The sequence below is a fragment of the Zootoca vivipara genome, chromosome 12 (genome assembly GCF_965207765.1).
Source record: "Zootoca vivipara chromosome 12, rZooViv2.hap1.1, whole genome shotgun sequence".
In the NCBI taxonomy this organism is placed as follows: domain Eukaryota; kingdom Metazoa; phylum Chordata; class Lepidosauria; order Squamata; family Lacertidae; genus Zootoca; species Zootoca vivipara.
The window spans coordinates 15,349,620-15,359,522 of NC_142595.1; positions in this window are offsets into that span (position 1 = coordinate 15,349,620).

The window sequence follows — 9,903 nt, forward strand, 5'->3', positions numbered from 1 at the left end:
GGCCCTAAGGATTTTGGCAGTATGTTGGATGTTGTTTGTTGGATGTCCACTGGAGGGGGCAAATTTTTTGTATACAAATCCAGGTTTCTACCTGTCCTAGGTGTGTGTATGGACAATGTAAGTGGATAGAAACACTCTCACATGCGCTCCCGATGTTGTGGGCAAATTTGAGGACGATCGGGTAAGCGGTTGTGGAGAAAGGTCCGTTGGAACAAACATGCACCCTCTACATTTTTATATATATATAGATCATAAAACATGTTTCCAACATATGTTTCCAACAAAAATGCTGGAAGCCCCCCAGAGTGACTGGGGCAACTATGTCAGATGGGCAGGGTATAAATAATAACATTATTACTGTTAATATTATTATTATTATGGAACCGGATGTCCATTTTCATCAGAGAAATGTTGGAGGTTACATATTCAGGGCCTGCCTAAAGCTGCTGGTGCAGGATGCTGAACCAACTTCCACTGTATCAAAAGCCACGCAGTGTCTGCCTTAATGCCACAAAACACCAAACTTCTGCTTGTTGCCCGTTACAATCTGGAGCAGATTTCAGGCTAGTAGAGTTGTCATTATTATTAATTAGGTTTCTGGGGAATAGCTCAAAGGCCTGCTAGTGTGTTGTTGTTTAGTCGTTTAGTCGTGTCCGACTCTTCGTGACCCCATGGACCATAGCACGCCAGGCACTCCTGTCTTGCACTGCCTCCCGCAGTTTGGTCAAACTCATGTTCGTAGCTTCGAGAACACTGTCCAACCATCTTGTCCTCTGACGTCCCCTTCTCCTAGTGCCCTCAATCTTTCCCAACATCAGGGTCTTTTCCAATGATTCTTCTCTTCTCATGAGGTGGCCAAAGTATTGGAGCCTCAGCTTCAGGATCTGTCCTTCCAGGGAGCACTCAGGGCTGATTTCCTTAAGAATGGATAGGTTTGATCTTCTTGCAGTCCATGGGACTCTCAAGAGTCTCCTCCAGCACCACAATTCAAAAGCATCAATAGCTCAAAGACCTGCTAGTGTGCAGCCTGGCAAAACAACCGACTGCATCTGTGGAACCTGGAACCATTGACCCCCAGTGAGTGGGGCCTGGATGTTTACTGTACCCGTGCCCCAAACATCAGGGCTCTGCTATATCCATGGCTAACATCCACTGCGGTTAGAGTATCCAACCTGGGAGATGATGTTGATGATGATGATAATGATAATTTATTTATACCCTGCCCATCTGGCTGGGTTTCCCCAGTCACTCTGGGCAGCTCTCAACAGAATATTCAAAACACGACATAACATCAAACATTAAATACTTCCCTAGACAGGGCTGCCTTCAGATATCTTCTAAAAGCAAGGTAGCTGTTTATCTCCTTGACATCTGGTGGGAGGGCGTTCGATAGGGTGGGCACGACTACCAAGAAGGCCCTCTGCTGGTTCCCTGTAACCTCACTTCTCGCAGTGAGGGAATCGCCAGAAGGCTCTCGGAGCTGGACCTCAGTGTCCGGGCTGAACGGTGGGGGTGGAGACGCTCCTTCAGGTATACTGAGCCGAGGCCATTTAGGGCTTTAAAGGTCAGCACCAACACTTCGAATTGTGAGAGAGTTCAAATCCCCATTCAGCCCTGAAGCCCACCTCTCAGGGCTGTTGTGGGGGTTAAAGGAGGAGGGGGAGAACGATGTACGCCACCCTAAGCCGCTTGTGGGAAAAGGCAGGGTATGAATGCAATAAATAACAAATAACTTCAACAAGTAACGATTCAGGTCCTGTCCACAATGTCACTCTGTCGATGCTCACCTGGTAACTTCACTCCTGCAGGGCTGACTACAACAGCCCAATCAGGGCTTATCAACGCTTCCCTTTGCTTTCCCCAGGGAAGGGAGCTCTTGAACACTCTATCAGAGCATTTGGGTTTTCTCCGGATTGCTGTTTGCTCTGATTTAAAGCCAAAGAGCGGGCTTTCCCTGGAGTGGTGCAAGGGAGAAACCGCTCACACTCTTGCCTCGCTTTTAAAAGTTGTGTGTCCTTGTTTCTCAGTTTGATCCTTTTACATGGTTTTGCATGTTTCGTGGTATTTTATGCATCGGGATTTCTTGTTATTTTTTTTATTGATTATAGATTGGTAATTCTTTATTGCGGTTGATAAGTGTAAACTAATTATTGTTTGCTGATGTTTAATTTTACTGTTTACTATTCGATTCTGGTGGGTTGTTTAATGTTGCTTTGTTTGATATATGTTGTTTATTTTATATTGGGTCAGATGGCTACTACAGTGGTGCCTCGCTAGACGAAATTAATTCGTTCCATGGGTCTTTTCTTATAGCGAAAAATTCGTCTAGCGAATCCCATAGGAATGCATTGGGTTTTTTTTTGGTTTTTTGCCCATAGGAACGCATTAATTGAATTTCAATGCATTCCTATGGGAAACCGCGATTCGCTAGACGAATTTTTCGTAAAACGCATTCGTCTAGCGAGGTAACCTCCGCTCGAAAAATCCTTTCGTTAAGTGGAAATTTCGTTAAGCAGGGCATTCGTTAAGCGAGGCACCACTGTATTAATGTCTGTGTTTTTATGTGTTGGAAGCTGCGCAGAACGGCTGGGGCAACCTAGTCAGATGGGCGGGGTATAAAAAAATATCATTATCATTGCCTAGAAAGCCTGGGTCAAGCAGAAAACCACTTGGACCCATGGTTTCCAGGCACGACGCAAATGGAAGTATAGAAGTTCTATCCCCAGGACTCTGACCTGCAGCTCAGCCTTAAGTCAGTGGGAAGTGAGCAGTCCTCCTTTCAGAGACGCCAGCAGTTCAACCAGGAACCTCGTCGCAGGTTGCAAATGCACTGTGGCATATCATAATGGTGCAAAAACGCAACAAAAAAACTTCAAACTAAAAGACATCCTGAACAAGAAAATGAATGATTGTGTATTTGAAAGACGCTGAAGTTCTGACCTCGGCAGATGACTAGGAGGAGAACGTTCCATAGCTAATAAGAACAATCTTTTATATGCCTTTACATACCTATGCCTTACATACATAAGGGACGCGGGTGGCGCTGTGGTCTAAACCACAGAGCCTAGGGCTTGCTGATCAGAAGGTCGGCAGTTCGAATCCCCGCGGCGGGGTGAGCTCCCGTTGCTCGGTCCCTGCTCCTGCCAACCTAGCAGTTCGAAAGCATGTCAAAGTGCAAGTAGATAAATAGGTACCGCTCCGGCGGGAAGGTAAACGGCGTTTCCGTGCGCTGCTCTGGTTCGCCAGAAGCGGCTTTGTCATGCTGGCCACATGAACCGGAAGCTGTACGCCAGCTCCCTCGGCCAATAAAGCGAGATGAGCGCCGCAACCCCAGAGTCGTCCGCGACTGGACCTAACGGTCAGGGGTCCCTTTACCTTTACCAAACTCCTTGATGTGTGAGCTTGCCAAGGGGAAGATTAAAACATACAACAGTGTACCGTGGAACCTTGGTTCCCGAACAGCTTATTTGTCGAACAAAAATCGGCTCCCGAACGCCGCAAACCTGGAAGTGAGTGTTTCAGTTTGTGAACGTTTTTCGGACGCCGAACAGCCCATGCAGCTTCTGATTCAGTGCAGGAAGCTCCTGCAGCTAATCGGAAGCCGTGCCTTGGTTTTCAAACCGTTCCAGGAGTTGAACGGACTCCTGGAACGGATAAAGTTTGAGAACCAAGGTACCATTGTACTAGGATAGAGTAGGTACTTGAGCAGAAACGTACCACCCTTTTTCCCCCTTTCAAGGAGGGGGGAGTTCCCCCACAATACCGAGTTCTAGAAACTTGATCTTTTTAAAAAACAAAAACCTGAATGGGAAAGTCCTAAGAAGGGGTGGGGGAGCACATTTTTCACAGCTCACATTCATGAAAAATGCCCAGCCCCTGGATTCAGAGCAACATAACAATCACAGTCCTTGCATGAGACGAGATACAACTCGATGCAGATCTGGGAAGCCTAGAGTGTGGCCAGGGGAAGGAGAGGGTAAATAATGGCAGATGATTTCCCTCTGCAGGACTGATAGGATTAGAATGATCAAAATAGGATTTAAAAAAAAAAAAATCTGTTGAGTGTCCAGGCACTTAACTGGGATGAGCCTGGCAACTGAGATTATGGATTAGTGGTAAAAGGAGGGGGGGCAGAGGGAGAGAGGGAGGGAGGGAGGGAGAGAGGGAGAGATAGAGCATGGGTAGGCAAACTAAGGCTCGGGGAGGGGGGCAGATCCAGCCCAATCACTGTCTAAATCCGGCCCGTGGACGTTCCGGGAATCAGCATGTTTTTACATGAGTAGAATGTTTCCTTTTATTTAAAATGCATCTCTGGGTTATTTGTGGGGCATAGGAATTCGTTCTCCCATCCCCCCACAAAATATAGTCTTCCCCCCCCCAGGTCTGAAAGACAGTGGACTGGCCCCCTGCTGAAAAAGTTTGCTGACCCCTGGAGTAAAGTGAACTTCACTTATAACTGTGTTTCATGAGTACTGTATTTGCACTTTATATTTGTATCAGTATATGGCTGCTAGTGAAATGTGTGTGTGTGTGTGTGTGTGCGTGCATGCGCGCGCGCACACACACACACACACACACACACACACACAGCTTCTGACAAGCAGAGATCATCAAGGACTGGGCTAGCAGAAGGCTGCAGGGTCAAGCATGAAGGCAGATAAGGGTGCCAGGATTTAATCATGCAGCGCAGGTGAAAGGGGTAGATGGAAGAGGAATGATGACACAGGCATTTGTGTGTCAGAGCAGAGTGTCCATGTGTCCTGTTTTACAGAGGGCAGCCCTCTTTTGAAGAGCTCCCAGGGGGCAGTCTCCCATTTGGAGAAGTCCTCTGTATGAAGTGCTGTCAAGTCCAAATTGCATAAATAAAGCCTGGGAGAGGAGAAAGCAGAGGCCACGAAGTTGTCCACCAGCAGTTAAAACTTGGGGGAATAGGCTGAGCATCCATAGAAGTCACCTGTTTGCACAGAACTCATGCAAGATGCATTGTATTCCTTTCTAAATTACAGTGGTACCTTGGTTCTCAAACGCCTTGGTACTCAAACAACTTGGAACCCGAACACTGCAAAGCTGGAAGTAAGTGTTCCGGTTTGCGAACATTTTTCAGAAGCCGAACATGCTCTGGTTTGAGTGTTACGCTTCCGTTTTGAGCGTTACGCTGAGGTCTGTTTTTGCCATTTATTTTGCGTTTTTGTTTTTGCGGCTCTTTTTGTTTTGTTTTGTTTTTGTGACTGGGTAGAACCCAGTTCAGCTACAGTTGAGCTATTGATTGTGTGACTGCAGTACACTGTTTATTGCTTTCATTTTATCGATCAATGGTCTCGTTAGATAGTAAAATTCGTGTTGAATTTCTGTTTTAGGGGTTGTTTTTAAAAGTGTGGAACGGATTAATCCATTTTGCATTACTTTCTGTGGGAAAGCGTGCCGTGGTTTTGGAACGCTTTGCTTTTGGGACGGACTTCCGGAACGGATTGAGTTTGAGAACCAAGGTACCACTGTATAGCAATTTTGCATTGTTTTGCATCTTTTACATATGAATCAGCCTATGCACACAGGTGGCCTTTTTCTGTCTTTTGGTGATCTGTGAGCGGCCACCTGTGAGCGGAGATAGGGAGAAAGGGAAAGCAGGAAAGGGAAAGCAGGAAATGTAAGGACAGAAAAAGGAAGGTGGGCCAGTGGAGGCGGGCTTTAAGCTTTCTAGCCAGGCCCCTACTGTTGCAGACGTGTTTGTGTCCAAGGACCTTTCTAAGCTGCCTTAGCCAACTGCCTGAATCTAAAAGAACGAGGGAGGCAGGAGGGCATATATTTGATCTGCACCAGGACCAGAGGGTCCTTGCATGGACTGCAAGAAGATCAAACCTATCCATTCTGAAGGAAATCAGCCCTGAGTGCTCACTGGAAGGACAGATCCTGAAGCTGAGGCTCCAATACTTTGAGAAGAGAAGAATCCTTGGAAAAGACCCTGATGTTGTGAAAGACGGAGGGCACTAGGAAAAGGGGACGACAGAGGGCGAGGTGGTTGGACAGTGTTCTCGAAGCTACGAACATGAGTTTGACCAAACTGCGGGAGGCAGTGCAAGTCAGGAGTGCCTGGCGTGCTATGGTCCATGGGGTCACGAAGAGTCGGACACGACTAAACGACTAAACAACAACAACAACAGGACCAGAGGCAACCCCAAAACCAAGTAGAGAGACAGATTGTCGTAGTTTTTAGCACCCCCACAGGCAGCAAATGCAGCTGTTGCCCAACTGGCATCTGTTCTGGGCTGCCCCAGGCCGCCTGGTGACTTACTGTAACAACTTCATGGGGAATTCCGGCACCATTTTTCCTTGTAAAAAAAGCACAGGGGGGGCAACTAACGGCAATTTGGTTTTTCGGGGTGTGGGGGTGTGGAGGAGGAGCCCTGTCCATAACCCACCAGGTGCTTGTTTTGTTCTCGTATACGTTCTAAGAAGCAAAGAAGGGAAGGTCAGTCGTGGAATGTGGAAAATGATGGAAGGTGTTGTGAGTGAAAAGGAAAGTTATCCTTCCTAGCAAATATATATATATATATATATATATATATATATATATATATATATATATATATCAGTTGCACTACACGCACAGAGGGACAGAAAGATCTGTGCACTGCAAAGGAGCCCAGAGGGTCAAAGGGCAATCAGACAAGGCTTAGGAGGGGTTGTTGGCAGAATGGGGGTGCCATACCGAGAGGTGAGGAGGGATAAATTTCAAATATAGCTGCAAACTACCCAGACAGAGTCATGGGCTTCAATATCTAGTACATGTTTTTTTTATGTATTCATTTTTATCCAGCTTACCATTATCCATGGTTCTTACATTCCAGGTTCCTATGCAATATTTTTCTTTACAGCATCGGACTTTCCTTTCGTTTCTTTCGTTTGATGCTTTTGAATTATGGTGCTGGAGGAGACTCTTGAGAGTCCCATGGACTGCAAGAAGATCAAACCTATCCATTCTGAAGGAAATCAGCCCTGCGTGCTCACTGGAAGGACAGATCGTGAAGCTGAGGCTCCAATACTTTGGCCACCTCATAAGAAGAGAAGAATCATTGGAAAAGACCCTGATGTTGGGAAAGATGGAGGGCACAAGGAGAAGGGGACGACAGAGGACGAGATGGTTGGACAGTGTTCTCAAAGCTACGAACATGAGTTTGACCAAACTGCGGAAGGCAGTGGAAGACAGGAGTGCCTGGCGTGCTCTGGTCCATGGGGTCACGAAGAGTCAGACACGACTAAACGACTAAACAACAGCAATTCATTTTTATTTATTGCCCAAGCACTACACATAGAAAAAAGACAATGTCCCCATCAGGAATCTCAATTAGACACCAGGGCCTGTTAGAATTGTGTAGGAAGAGAAGGAAAGAGGTGTGTGTGTGTGTGTGTGTGTGTGTGTGTGTGTGTAAAAGTTAATTCTCTTTTGAAATTCGTCAACAGTCCTCTGCTACTCTGCTTCTCTCTTGGGAAGACGTGCTTATTCCTTCCTCATACAAACCATCTTCACAGCTTGGTTCGCTTCGAAAGAATTTCATAATTAATCGTTAGTTTGATAGCATATTTAGAATGGTAATGTTAAGAAGAAAATGAAAAAGAGAAATAATATAGAGCTTCGGATTCATGATCTAACAACAGCCCTGTGAGGTCGGTCGGTCAGCTTCGTTATCTTTCTATTGCAGATGGGAGGGGGAGTCTGTGTGATAATGGCTTAACTTAGGACATTCGGTGATTTCATGGCAAAGCAGAGAGTCTAACCTTGAAATGGAAGAGAAGCTTTCCGAGAGAGCAGTGCAACCCGTGCATGTCTACTCGGAAGTAAGCCCCCCCCCCGATGAGTTCAATGGGGCTTCCAGGAAAGCAAGCAAGACCTCGAGGGTCATCTAGTCCAACCCCCTGCTATGCAGGAATCTTTTGCCCAACGTAAGGCTCGAACTCACAACCCTGAGATTAAGAGCCTCATGCTCTACCGACTGAGCTGCACAGCCTTGTTCTCTTGGCCACTATATAAGAGCGTAAGAAGAACCTGCAGGATTAGGCCAGGGGAGCATCTAGACCAGCATTCTGTTCTCATAGTGGCCAACCAGATGCCTACGAGAAGCCCTAAACCAGGATCTGAACACAGCACCCCTCTCTCCTCCTGGGATTCCCAGCATCTGGTGTTCAAAGGGATACTGCCTCCAACACTGGAGGGAAAACATTGTCATTGTGGCTTATAGCCTGCCAAGTTGATGGCCACAACCTCTTTTTTGTGGGAGCGAGTTCTGCAGTTTAACTATGACCTGTGCAAAGTACTTTCTTTTGTCTGTCCTGAACCATTTAACTACGCTGCATTGCCTTGCCTTGCCTTGCATTCCACTACAATGATATTCTCCTAAAAGCCAACATGCTAGGCTAGTAATAGTCTGATCTCGCAGGCAAGGGGCTGAGGCTGGGGGTAATGGTTTATACAGAAGGCACCATCACCCCACTCCCCTGATTTCGATGACAACACTTCTCATAGCTGCCAAGTTATCCCTTTTTTAAAGGGATTTTCCATTATGCTGAATAGGCTTCCTCGCGAGAAAAGGGAAAACTTGGCAGCTATGACACTTCTTAGCCCAGAAGCATGCTTGCTTGATCCTGGATTTGGTGCTTTTTATAGCTCTCTGGAGAAGTGTCCTTCACCTGTTCAGTGAATGAACACACTGTTCAGTGAATGTGTCTGCTGACACACACACCCCACCCCACCCCACCCCACCCCACCCCCACAAAAGTCAGTATCCTCACTGGTTCAAGCCACTGATCTCTGCACATCCAGTAGAAAGTTGTGGATCTTTAGATTTCATTAGACTGTCCCCAACTACTGTAATTAAAAAGCTATCTAGTCTGTTGGAATGAAATAGTCTAGTTTATGACTGCCTGCACTGACTGGCAGCAGCTCCCTAAGGTTTCAGTCTGTGTTCCTCCACCCCCATTGTTCAGCCTGACACTGAGGTCCACCTCCGACGGCCTTCTAGTGGTTCTCTCACTACGAGAAGTAAAGTTACAGGGGACCTGGCTGAGGGCCTTCTCGGTATTGGTGCCCGCCCGGTGGAATACCCTCCCATCAGATGTCAAGGGGATAAAGAACTACAGTGGTACCTTGGATCTCAGGCCTGTGGTTTGGTCTTCTGGGGGGCAGCTGCCCCCCTGCCCCATGCTGGGTACGCCCATGTCTCGAATGCCTTGGCTCCCGAATAAATCAGTTCCCAAACGAAACCTGTTTTACCAATGTTCTTTTGGAAGCTGAACGTCCGACGGGGCTTCCGCGGCTTCCAATTGGCTGCAGGAGCTTCCTGCAGCCAATCAGAAGCCGCGTTTTTGGCTTCCAAATGCTTTGGAAGTCGAACGGACTTCCGGAACGGATTCCGTTCGACTACCAAGGTATGACTGTATATAAGTTTTACAAGACATCTGAAGGCAGCTCTATACAGGGGAGTTTTTAATGTTTGACGTTTTACTGTGGTTTTATAAATTGTTGGAAGCCATCCAGAGAGTGGCTGGGCAACCAAGCCAGATAGGCAGAATATAAATAATAAAAGTATTATTATTATTATTATTATTATTATTATTATTATTATTATTAATAATAATCCCTGGGAGATGCCAGGGGCTGAACCTTCGATCTTTTGCATGCAAAACACACACACTACATTCAGCTTTTGGCTAAAGTCTTACTAAACCTACTAAAACAAAAAACATAATTACCCTACAATAGATTACCAGCAGTTCAAACTACACCTTAGCAGTTGCAGTGTGTGAAATGGCCGGCAGTGCAACACACATTGTGTCTTAAGTGTTCATTTCTGCGCACCTGAGACATTCGTTTTCTGCTCAGAGATTTTAAGTTCTAGAGAACCTGGGGAG